The sequence below is a fragment of the Myotis daubentonii genome, chromosome 2 (genome assembly GCF_963259705.1).
Source record: "Myotis daubentonii chromosome 2, mMyoDau2.1, whole genome shotgun sequence".
Lineage (NCBI taxonomy): Eukaryota > Metazoa > Chordata > Mammalia > Chiroptera > Vespertilionidae > Myotis > Myotis daubentonii.
In genome coordinates, this window is record NC_081841.1 from 95,995,126 (window position 1) to 96,008,085 (window position 12,960).

General features: G+C 41.9%; 1 long non-coding RNA gene across 1 annotated transcript; it reads left to right on the forward strand.

Moving 5' to 3' along the window:
- Positions 1–2,101: 2,101 nt before the first annotated feature.
- LOC132226242 (uncharacterized) lies at positions 2,102–6,031 on the forward strand. Its single transcript, XR_009451026.1, has 5 exons — positions 2,102–2,270; positions 3,341–3,421; positions 4,510–4,663; positions 5,497–5,680; positions 5,954–6,031. It is a non-coding gene; the product is annotated as an uncharacterized LOC132226242 (long non-coding RNA).
- The last annotated feature ends 6,929 nt before the right edge of the window (positions 6,032–12,960 follow it).

Sequence of the window (12,960 nt, forward strand, 5' to 3'; positions counted from 1 at the left end):
ATCAATGCAACATAATAGAGAGCCCAGAAATAAACCCACACCTCAGTTAATCTAACACAGTGGAGTCAAGAATATTCAATGCGGTGAAGACAGTCTCTTCGATAAATGGTGTTGGGAAAACTGGACAGATGCATGCAAAAGAATGAAGCTGGATTGCTTTCTTATAACATATCCAACAATGAACTAAAGTGGATTAAAGACTTAAATGTAAGACCTGAAACCATAAACCATCTAGAAGAAAACATAGGCAGTAAACACTTTGACATTGCTCTTAATGATTTTGTGTGTGTGTGTGTGGCAGGGGGGCGAGGAGGGGGGGTTATCTCGTCGGGGAAGGGAAACAAGAAAAAAAAGGAAATGGGACTGTCAAACAAAAAGTTTTTGGACAGCAAAGGAAACAACCAACAAAAAGAAAAGGCCACCCACTGAACAGGAGAACGTATTTGCCAATGATACATCAACACCAAAAAACCCCAAACAACCCGCTTTAAAAATGTGCAATGGACCTGTTTAGACACTTATCTAAGGAGGGCATACATATGGCTATTAGACATATGAAAAGATGCTCAACAAACATCGTGAATCATCTGGGAAAGCAAATTAAATTAAATTAAATCCACAGTGAGATATCTCCTCACCCCTGTCAGAATGGCTATCATCATTAAATCAACAAACAAATGTTGGCAATGATGTAGAAAAGGGAATCCTTGTGCACTATTGGTGAGATTGTAAATTGGTGCAGCCACTGTAGAAAACAGTACTGAGGGTCCTCAAAAAAATTTAAAATAGAACTACTTTCTGACCAAAAAAACCACTTCTGGATATTTATCTAAAGTAATCCACAACACTAATTTGAAAAGATATATGCAGCCCTATGTTCATTGCACCATTATTATATTACAAGAAACAAGATATGGAAGCAGCCTAAGTGTCCATCCATAGATTGATAAAGAATGAATAAGGAAGATGTGGTACATATATAATGGAATATTACTCAATCATAAAAAGGAATGAAATCTTGCCACTTGCAACAACACGGATAGGCCGGGAGGGTATTATTCTAAGTGAAATAAGACAAACAACACAGGATTTCATTCATATGGGGAATTTACAAAACGAACAAACAAGCAAAACCAAAACAAAATCACATAGAGAACAAATCGTTGGTTGCCAGATGGAAGGGGGTTCAGGGAAAAGGTGAAGAAATTAAGTACAAATTGCCAGTTATAGCCCTATGTGGTTTGGCTCAGTGGATAGAGCATCCGCCTTTGGACTCAGAGTTCCAGGTTCGATTCCCAGTCAGGGCACATGCTTGGGTTGCAGGTGATCCCCAGTAGTGGGTGTGCAGGAGACAGCCAATCAATGATGCCCATCATTGATGTTTTTGTCTCTCTCTCCCTTCCCTTCCTCTCTGAAATCTATAAAAATATATATTTAAAATATTGCCAGTTATAAAAACAGTCAAGAGGAAGTAAAGTAGAGCATAAAGGAAAGTCAATAACATTTTAATAGGTAAGTATGGTGGCAGAAGGGTACTAGATTTAATTGTGTGATCACTAGGTAAGTCACATCAATGTCCAATCAGTATTGTTGTACTCCTGAAACTAATATCATATTGCATGACAATTGAAATTGGAAAAAAAAGACGTCCAAGTTCCTGTACAACCCAGTTGAGGCGAGTACTGTCCATTCAGAGGTAAAAATAACACGTTCACATATTAAGGCCTGGCAAGAGCGAGGATCAGAATACTGGTTTCTCAATTTTCTGCTAGCCTTTTTGCCTGCAGTGTTTGGTAAATATGAGCCCATTTCTTCCAGCCAATCATCTGTGGAGATTAGAACATCTGCGCCAATAGGCGGAGGATCAAGCATCCTGCACCGGGCAGGACTGCAAGGGAGGTCGCAGGTTGGCATGAACCCCAAAGGCTGTGTGTGGTCAGAAAGACTGGCCCAGGGTCCATCACCTGCAGCCTTCCTACCTCCAGGAAAGAGTCCTGGCTGGAGTTAGCCACGCAACCTCAGTGGTGCAAAAAGAGACCACGCCCAAGTCCCCAAGGGAGCACGCGCAGTGGCGCGGGGCGTGGCAGCGCTGCAGGCTCCTCTGGGAATCGAGCGGAGCCGCGCTTTTAAGCTCCACGACCTTATCTCTCATACCTCAGCCGCCTGGCCTGAAGCGAAGCTGTCTTGCCCGAGAAGAGAGTGGTCACGGTGTCGCGTGGTAACAAAGCTTAGGACGAGGAGAGCCTACATGAGAAAGGACGTCCTCCGGTGTAAGTGCTAACCAGTGGCTGTTTGCGGAGGGGCGGGGGGGGGGGGGGCCGTCGGGAGCGGGAAAAACCTTGGCGACATGGAGGGGCGGAGCTAATGTGTGATTGATAGGCGAGAAGCCTGTGCAAGGGCGAATGGGAGGTGAGTGAGGGCGGGATCTTCAGTTGAACTGGAGTGGTGCTTTGGAGTAATAATAACTAACACGCACCAGGGACTTCAGTAACCCATCTGTGCTAACCGCTTTTTATAAGTTACTTATTTAGTGGTCACTGCAACCTTATGGATATGCAGTTTTATCTGTCTCTCCTTTACACGCGGGGAAACTGAGGGTTAGGGCTATTAACTTAGGCAAGAATACAGCTGGGGTCCCAAATTTAGAAGCCTCACCTCGAGCCCATACTGTAAATGGCTCTGCCCTTCAGAAAAGCAAGGTGGAGTGGGGTCCAGTCAAGAGGGTTCGGTTGAATGGAATTGACCAGATTGTTGGAGGATGTGCTATGAAAAGTGGATAAAACACCAAGTAGCAGGTTTTTCTACAGGATGTGAGAGCTCTGAGGCTGGAGGTGGGAGGCCGGGCCGTGTCCCCTGCTGTGGGAGCATTGCAGCCCCGCTGGTGCTGTGCCTGGATTAACTGTAGGTGCAGAAAACGTTTTCTTTTGGGGCTGTGTTGTCTCCCAGGTGTGTGAAGTTAAAGCATTATAGGGACTTAAAATGGGGATTGTGCTTTTAAATTGTTTCTGTCTTCTCTGGCTGCCATAACAAAATGCCATACATTGAGTGGCTTAAACAACAGAGTATTTTGTTTGTTTGTTTTTGTTCTATTTTAATTCTCACCCGAGGATATTTTCCCCATTGATTTCTAGAGAGAGTGGAAAGGAAGTAGGAGAGGGGGAGAGAGAGAAACATCGTGGGAGAGAAACAGATTGGTTGCCTCCCGCCCCTATCAGGGCTGGGGAACTTGCACCCCAGGTACCCTTGACCAGGATCCTTGGATCTGCAAGCTGATGCTCTAACCACTTAGCACAGTGGCCAGAGCCAGAGTTCTTTTCTTTTTTTTTTCTTGTTCCTTAAGTTCTAGACATTGGAAAGTCGAAGATTAAGGTCCCAGCCTATTCTGTTCCCTGTCCAGGACCCTTTTCCTGTCTTGCAGAAGGTCGGTTCCTTTCTTACTAGTACTTGTCCTCACATGGCTGGTAAGGAGAGAGCTCTCTCTTACTCCTAGAAGGCCACCAATCTTAATAGGATTAGGGCCCACTATTATACCTTAATTTAATTTTAATTACCCTTTTCATTTTATGTTAATTGCCTCCTAAAAGCCCTCCTCCAAATAAAATAGAGTCTCATGTTGGGGGTTAGGGCTTTAACACATGAGTTTGAGGGAGGGTGGGACCCAGTTCAGTCTGTAGCGATAGTTTATCCCCAAGTAAAGAACAAGTGATAATTGAAGACTGAAGAAAATGACACTTTCAAAACTTACACTTTCACATAACCTCTTATTACCTCATTTAATGAGCATGAGGTTTGTGCCTTAGCACTGGTGGGGAATTCTAGGGAGAACTTGTGTGGAAGGTCATGGTTGTCCTTCAGGCAGCCAATCTGAAGAGGTCAGAAAAAGCTACACCAAGCATTCTTAAAGCACACCTAGTGTATCTACTATTTGCGGATTTATCTAAACCCTTGTTTAACTTCTGACTTAGCTTGTGCTGTTTCTGGAATAATGAGATCCATAATTACCATCCACGGGGAGTGAAATAATAATTACTTTTTTTTTTCTTTTAATCCTCACCCGAGGTTATTTTTCCATTGATTTTTAGAAAAAGTGGAAGAGAGAGGGAAAGATAGAGAAATATCGATGTCAGAGAAACATATCAATGGGTTGCCTCCTGCACATGCCCCAACCAGGGCCTGGGCCGGGGAAGAGCCTGCAACTGAGGTATGTGCCCTTGATTGGAATCAAACCTGGGACCCTTTGGTCCACATGCTGGCGCTCTATCCACTGAGCCAAACCAGCTAGGGCAATCATTACTTTTTTCTGTATTGTTTCCTGTTGTTATTCTAAAGTTTGGTAAACAAGTCTATTTTCACCTTACCCTGGTGAGAGAAGAATGAGGACATACAAAGCTTAGGAGCTTGAGGGTCTGGCAGATGTGCGTTCAAATCTTGGATTCAGGCAATTGCTATGTGACTATCGACATGTTACTTAACTTTTTGTTTTGAAAACAAATTTTTTATTGATTTCAGAGAGGAAGGGAAAGGGAGAGAAAATCATTGATCGCTGCCTTCTGCACACCTCCTACTGTGGATGGAACCTGCAACCCAGACATGTGCCCTGACCGTGATTTGAATCGTGACTCCTAGTGTCATAGATCAATACCCAACCACTGAGCTACACCAAGTGGGCAAGTCACTTAATCTTTCTGTCAGTTTCTTCATCTGTGAAATAGAGCTAGTAATAATACTGACCACATGGTTGTTGTGAGGTTATATGAAGACAGTTTGAAACGACTAAAGAACTGGCCTTGCACTAGATATTTAAGTTATGGGACATCCTTCACTGACACCTCTGAAGAGGTTTCTATAATAGAAACCTCCACCTACAGCCCCCATGTCAAGCTTGCTGTATATTCATCAAATTTTTATTGAATCCCTGCTACTTGTCACAGCACCTGGCATGCTGAGTGCTAGGGGCAGGGAAGAACAAGACAGACAAAGTTCTTTCTCTTATGCATCTTATACTGTAGTGGGGAGGACTAAATGAATTGAGTTGAGTGCTAAGAACTATGAAGAAATTAAATGCAGGGTAATGACATCAAAGAGTGACTTTCCGTAGAGCGGCCTGCGTGTGTGCATGCACACGTATTTGGAGGGAGGGTGTTTGAGCACTGTAGGGGGCCCAACTAAAGGGAGAGACTTCCTGAGGAGCTGAGCTGTCGCTGAGGACTCCTCATTCCCTGGGGAGGGACAGAAAGTGCAGAGCTGATAAGATCAGGCTGGATGCCTTAGATATCTGTAGGCTGACTTGTGATCTGTTTAAAAGGGCCTGATTCTTGAGGCCAAAACATTTTTTGGAGGCAGCTCTGGTTTGTACGGAAATGGAAGGTAGGATAAACTAAGCAGCATACTAACGGTATCTGTAAAATAAAGTTATGTACATTAACCTGTGCCATGTCAGAAAAACTGTAATTGTACTTGTAATTCTCTGCCTGTGTGTCATGATTCTATTTACAGGTCTCCCATCAGGATAAAGCAGCATCTGTCATGCAAATACCGCCCTGTGCAGAAGTGAGGGAAGACTGCTGCAGAAGTGAATACAGGCAACATCTTTGATCCCAGGGCACAGGTCTTTGAGAGGAAATCTCCAAGCCTCTCGAAGAGGCATTAGAAGGCTATCCAGGCAGCAAAAGTACCTCAGGTGAAATGCAGGGAGTTTCTGTATAAGGGCTTTCGTATTCTGCATTCTTCTAGAGCCCATTGTGATAAATGTCGCTGGGTGGATTGCATGATTTGGTGTGGCTTCATGGGGATATGCACATGATAGAGAACATGATCTCTGCTTGCCAAATAATGTAGAGCCTAAGGAGAAAATCCGTAATCAGTATTGAGACTGCTCTTAAGAACTGTTCTAGATTTCAAGCCCGTTCTTCCTGGTTCATCAGAGAACTACCAGATATTTTTCTCCCCTTAGGATCATGGCTGATAAAAACCAGGAGATCGGTGACACCCATTCCCCTTTTCTCTTCACACCCTATTCCATCCAGATAGACTTCTTGACAGTGCTGTACCAGGTGTTGGAAGATGGCAAGAGTGGGATATTTGAGAGTCCAACTGGCACTGTAAGTATGAGCAGTTGCCCCAAGAGGGCTCTTGGGAGACCCTGATTACAACTAGTCAATGGTTTATTTGCCTCTGCAGAGATTTTCATGGTTTGGAGTTGGGCAAAGTAGTTTTCTCAGTTTACCTTTCTGAGTAATGCTCACTTCCCTCTATTAAATTGTTAAACACAACCCCGGGTTCTAAGGAAAATTAGGTTACAGGCTAAGGAGAATTTGAATGGCAGTGGTTCTCCTTCAGGGAGCAACATAGAAATTTATTGCCCTGCCAGGTTGGGCTCAGTTGGTTGAGCATTGTCCCATGTACCAGGAAGTTACTGGTTTGATTCCTGGTCAGGGCACATGCCTGGTTTGTGGGTTGAACCCCAGTAGGGGCATGCAGAAGATAGCTGATCAATGTTTCTTTTTTTTTTTTTTTTTTTTTTATTGCTTAAAGTATTACAAAGGGTATTACATATGTATCCATTTTATCCCCCCGCCCTAGACAGTCCCCTAGCCTCCCCTATCACCCAGTGTCTTATGTCCATTGGTTATGCTTATATGCATGCATACAAGTCCTTTAGTTGATCTCTTACCCCCCTACCTCCTGCCCCCCAACCCTCCCCGGCCTTCCTGCTGCAGTTTGACAATCTGTTTGAGGCAATGTTTCTTTCTCATCAATGTTTCTCTCTCTCCCTCTCCATTCCTCTCTCTGAAATAAATGAAAACATTTTTTTAAAAAAAGTCAAATTTATCAAATTTGGCGCCATGGGCTGGTGCTTTTAATTCTTTTGTCTGTTTCTTAAGAAATGTACTTTTCTCATAGCACATTTTGAAATTATAACCTATGTGCTCTTGTTTCCTGATTTGTGGATTTTAGTGATTGGTACCTTCCTCTTGTGATGGATAAGATATAGCTTTCTTACCATCCCTTTTCTCTGCCACTCCTGATGTAATTAGCTGTTTTTAGTCTCTGCTAAGTCATTATACTATGATTGTTTTTTCATGGAATAATGTTATTGTTCTAGAGTTAGTAATTGCCTTTTAAAAGCTTGTTTAGTTTTTAATATGCTTACGCTAATTCCACACACATCATCCAGTAGTCTCTCAATATGATGCAGATTTTCACATTGTCCAAAACTACAGTTGGCCCTTGTCTGTGGGTCCTGCACGCATGGGTTCAACCAACTCCAGATCAAAAATATTGGAGGGGGAAAAGCTACCTTGTTGCTGACATGTACTATGTAGTTAGACCTATGACAGTTGCTGAACATGTAGAGACTTTTTCTTATTATTATTCCCTAAACAATATAGTATAGTAATTATTTATATAACATTCACATTATATTATCATAAGTAATCTACACATGATTTAAAGTATATGGGAGGATGTGCGTAGGTTATGTGCAAATACTAAGTCATCTATCTACACTAATAAAGGGAAAGATGCTAATTGACCATACCTTTGCTACACCCACCAGCCAAACATAGTGACTATGCAAATTAACCCAACAAAGATAGCATTCCCAGGTGTGGCGGGAAGCGTCAGACGCTGCCAGTCGGTCTTGGCCCCAGAACGGGACCCAGAGAGACAGGCCGGGCAGTGAAAGACACTGCCCGTGTGGTCCATGCCCCAGATCGAGGACCCGAGGAGGCGGGTCAGTCAGCGCCAGAAGCCACCCTTGGGGTTCGTGCCCCAGATTGTGGACGGGGGAGATGGACGGGCAGCTCCAGATGCCGCCCGTGGAGTCTGGGCCCCTGATTGAGGATGCAGGGGAGGCGGGGCCAGACACCACCCCTGTGGTCCGGGCCCCAGATCGGGACCTGGGGAGGTGGGTGGGAAGCTCCAGAAGCCACCCACGTGGTCCGGGTCCCAAACTGGGGAAAGGGTAGCTTGGGTGGGCAGCACCCGACACCACCCGGGGAGTCAGGGCGGGTAGCGCCAGACACCACCTGCGGGGCCCGGGCCCCAGATCGGGGATGGGCGAGACTCCACCCACAGGGTCCAGTAGAGCAAGTACACTGGTGTCTTGGGGGGCGTGGTTCCCTCTGTCATCCAGCTTCCTCATCACAGCTGTGGAAACTGACAGCAGGGAGGAGGAAGTCCCACCCTCACAGAATTAGCCAGAATCAGCCGTTGGTCACACAGCTGTCAGCTGCCTGACAGCCAGGACTCTCATTCACCTGCGTCTCAGACCATGACAGTAGAGAGGTGGGACTATGTCCAAAGAAGAACTGTTGATACAAGGTAGTTCTGCAGCCGAAGGATGCCTGCGTTATCGATAGAAAATGTCTGAAGAGCAACGTGCATCTGATCTTGAAAGAAGGCGGCGCCTGCTACAGAATATATCTGAAGACCAGCTACTGGAAAAATCTCACTGTGAAGCTGAAAAACACCGATGTCATCGACAGAAAATGTCTAAAGACCCACGTGCCTTTGAGGTTGAAAGAAGGCGGGAGCGATGACAGTCTAGAGAACAGTCATCAACAAGTACTACCAGTACTGGTAGGAACTCCCTTCTCAGCAAAAATATTGTACATGAGGATGCAATTCTCGAACACAGGTGTGGTGGAATGACTGTTCAATGTGAATTTTGCCTATCCCTAAATTTCTCTGTTGAAAAACCATCCAATGGGAAATTTACTCGATGTTGTAGCAAAGGGAAAGTCTGTCCAAATGATATACATTTTCCAGATTACCCGGCATATTTAAAAAGATGAATGACAAACGAGGATTCTGACCGTAAAAATTTCATGAGAAATATTCGATCCATAAATAGTTCTTTTGCATTTGCTTCCATGGGTGCAAATATTGCATCGCTATCAGGGTATTGGCCATACTATTTTAGAATACCTGGACAAGTTTATCACCATACTGGAACTTTACATCCTTTGGATGGTGTTTCTCGGAAGTTTGCTCAACTCTATATTTTGGATACAGCCGAAGCTACAAGTAAAAGATTAGCAATGCCAGAAAATCAGGGCTGCTTAGAAAGACTCATGATCAAAATCAACAACCTCATGCATGAAATAAATGAATTAACAAAATCATACAAGATGCTACCTGAGGTAGAATAGGAAGCCCAATCTGAAGCAGCAGCAAAAGGTATTGCTCCCACAGCAGTAACAATGGCAATTAAATATGATCGTAACAGTGACCCAGGTAGATAGAATTCTCCTCGTGTAACCGAGGTTGCTGTCTTATTCAGAAACAAAGATGGAGAACCTCCTTTTGAAAGGGACTTGCTCATTCATTGTAAACCAGATCCCAATAATCCAAGTGCCACTAAAATGAAACAAATCAGTATCCTGTTTCCTACATTAGATGCAATGACATATTCTATTCTTTTTCTTCATGGTGAAAAAGGCTGGGGAACAGATATTGCATTAAGACTTAGAGACAACAGTGTAATCGACAATAATACTAGGCGAAATGTAAGGACACGGGTCAGACAAATGCAGTATTATGATTTCATCTCTCTGTGAGGGACACGTTCAATCCTATTTTAAATGCAGGAAAATTAACAGTTTATTGTGGATTTGTATTCAAAAATGGAGGCCAGTCAGATAAATTTCATCAAAGCAAACCAATCTAAGTTGAGAGCTGAAAAATATAGTGGTTTGGTGGATTACTCAAATCTAGATCTGAAAATGACAATGTGCCGATTGGTAAAATGATAATACTTCCATCATCTCTTCAGTGTAGTCCCAGAAATATGCAGCAGCGATATCAGGATGCTATGGCAATTGTAACGAAGTATGGCAAGCCCAATTTATTTATAACCATGACATGCAACCCCAAATGGGCAGATATCACAAACAATTTACAACGCTGGCAAAAAGTTGAAAACGGACCTGACCTGGTAGCCAGAGTTTTTCATATTAAGCTGAGCACTCTTTTAAATGATATATGTAAATTCCATTTATTTGGCAAAGTAATAGCTAAGATTCATGTCATTGAATTTCAGAAATGCGGACTGCCTCACGCTCACCTATTATTGATATTAGATAGTGAGTCCAAATTACATTCAGAAGATGACATTGACCGTATAGTTAAGGCAGAAATTCCAGATGAGGACAGTGTCCTTGACTTTTTCAAATTGTAAAATCAAATATGGTACATGGACCATGTGGAATACAAAATCCAAATAGTTCATGTATGGAAAATGGAAAATGTTCAAAGGGATATCCAAAAGAATTTCAAAATGCGACCATTGGAAATATTGATGGATATCCCAAATACAAACCAAGATCTGGTAGTACCATTTCTATTGGAAATAAAATTGTCGATAATACTTGGATTGTCCCTTATAACCCGTATTTGTGCCTCTAATATAACTGTCATATAAATGTTGAAGTGTGTGCATCAATGAGAAGACTCAAATATCTATTTAAATACATCTATAAAGGGCATGCTTGTGCAAATATTCAAATTTCTGAAAAAAAATATTATCAATCATGACGAAGTACAGGATTTCATTGATTCCAGATACGTGAGCACTCCTGAGGCTGTTTGTAGACTTTTTGGAATGCAAATGCATGTCCAATCTCATGCAATCACAAGATTAGCTATTCATTTGCCAAATGATCAGAATTTGTATTTTCATGCCGATGATTTTGCTGAAGTTTTGGATAGGGCTAAAAGGCATAAGTCGACTTTGATGGCTTGGTTCTTATTGAATAGAGAAGACTCTGAAGCACATAATTATTATTTTGGGAGATTCCACAGCATTATGTGTTTAATAATTCTTTGTGGACAAAACACCGAAAGGGTGGGAATAAAGTATCAGGTAGACTGTTCACTGTGAGCTTTAGAGAACCAGAACGATATTACCTTAGACTTTTGCTTCTGCATGTAAAAGTTGCGATAAGTTTTGAGGATCTGCGAACTGTAGGAGGTTTAACTTATGATACATTTCATGAAGCTGCTAAACACCAAGGATTATTACTTGACGACAGTATCTGGAAAGATACGACTGACGATGCAATCATCCTTAATATGCCCAAACAACTACGGCAACTTTTTGCATGCATATGTGTGTTTGGATGTCCTTCAGCTCAGACAAATTATAAGTTGAGAATAAATCTCATTTTATTGAAGATTTCTGTTGGAAAGTACACTGAAGAGAAGGTGCCTATGTGAACTGTGAAATGCATGCCCTTAACGAAATTCAGGAGGTATTCACATTGCATGGAATGAAATGTTCACATTTCAAACTTCTGGACTATCTTTTATTAATGAATGCAAATACATGTGATGAATTGTATGAGCAACAACAGGCAGAGGTTTTGATAAATTTTCTGAATGATGAACAGTTGGCAGCCTTTCAGACTATAACTTCAGCCATCAAAGAGCACACTGTACACCCCAAATGCTTTTTCTTGGATGGTCCAGGTGGTAGTGGAAAAACATATCTGTAAAAAGTTTTAACACATTCTATTAGAGGTTGTGGTGGTACTGTTTTGCCCACAGCATCTACAGGAATTTCTGCAAATTTACTTCTTGGTGGAAGAACCTTTCATTCCACATATAAATTACCCATTCCATGAAATGAAACTTCAATTTCTAGACTTGATATAAAGAATGAAGCTGCTAAAACCATTAAAAAGGCCCAACTTCTTATTGATGAATGTACCATGGCATCTAGTCATGCTATAATCACCATAGACAGATTACTAAGAAAAATTATGAATTTGAATGTTGCATTTGGTTGGGAAATTCTCCTTCTCAAAGGGGATTTTCAACAGTGCCTCAGTACTGTACCACATGCTATGTGATCGGCCATAGTACACTCAAGTACTGTGATGATTGGGGTGTTTTAGAAAGTTGTCTCTTAAAACAAATATGAGGTCAGAGGATTCTGCTTATAGTGAATGGTTAGTAAAACTTGGAGATGGCAAACTTGATAGCAGTTTTCATTTAGGAATGGATATTATTGAAATCCCCCATGAAATGATTTGTAACGGATCTATTATTGAAGCCACCTTTGGAAATAGTATATCTATAGATACTATTAAAAATATATCTAAACATGCAATTCTTTGTCCAAAAAATGAGCATGTTCAAAACTTAAATGAAGAAATTTTGGATATACTTGATGGAGAATTTCACACATATTTGAGTGATGATTCTGTTGACTCAACAGCTGATACTGAAAAGGAAAATTTTCGCATTGAATTTCTTAATAGTATTACTCCTTCAGGAATGCCGTGTCTTAAATTAAAATAGAAAGTGCGTGCAATCATCATGCTATTGAGAAATCGTAATAGTAAATGGGGTCTTTGTAATGGTACCAGATTTATTATCAAAAGATTACGACCTAACATTATTGAAGGTGAAGTATTAACAGGATCTGCAGAGGGAGAGGTTGTTCTGATTCCAAGAATTGATTTGTCCCCATCTGACACTGGCCTACCATTTAAATTAATTCAACGACAGTTTCCCATGATGCCAGCATTTGCAATGACTATTAATAAATCACAAGGACAAACTCTAGTCCAGGGGTGGGCAAACTTTTTGACTCGAGGGCCACAATGGGTTCTTAAACTGGACCGGACTGCCAGAACAAAAGCATGGATGGAGTGTTCGTGTGAACTAATACAAATTCAAAGTAAACATCATAACATAAAAGGGTATGGCCTTTTTTTTTTTTTTTAGTTTTATTCATTTCAAATGGGCCAGATCCGGCCCGCAGGCCGTAGTTTGCCCACCGCTACTCTAGACAAACTAGGAATATTCCTACCTGAACCCATTTTCGCACTTGGGCAGTTATATGTTGTTTACTCTGAAGTGCGAAGAGCGTGGGATGTTAAAGTTAAAGTTGTAAATACTTTATCCCAGGGGAAATTAGTCAAGCACTCTGAAAGTGTTTTCACTCTTAAT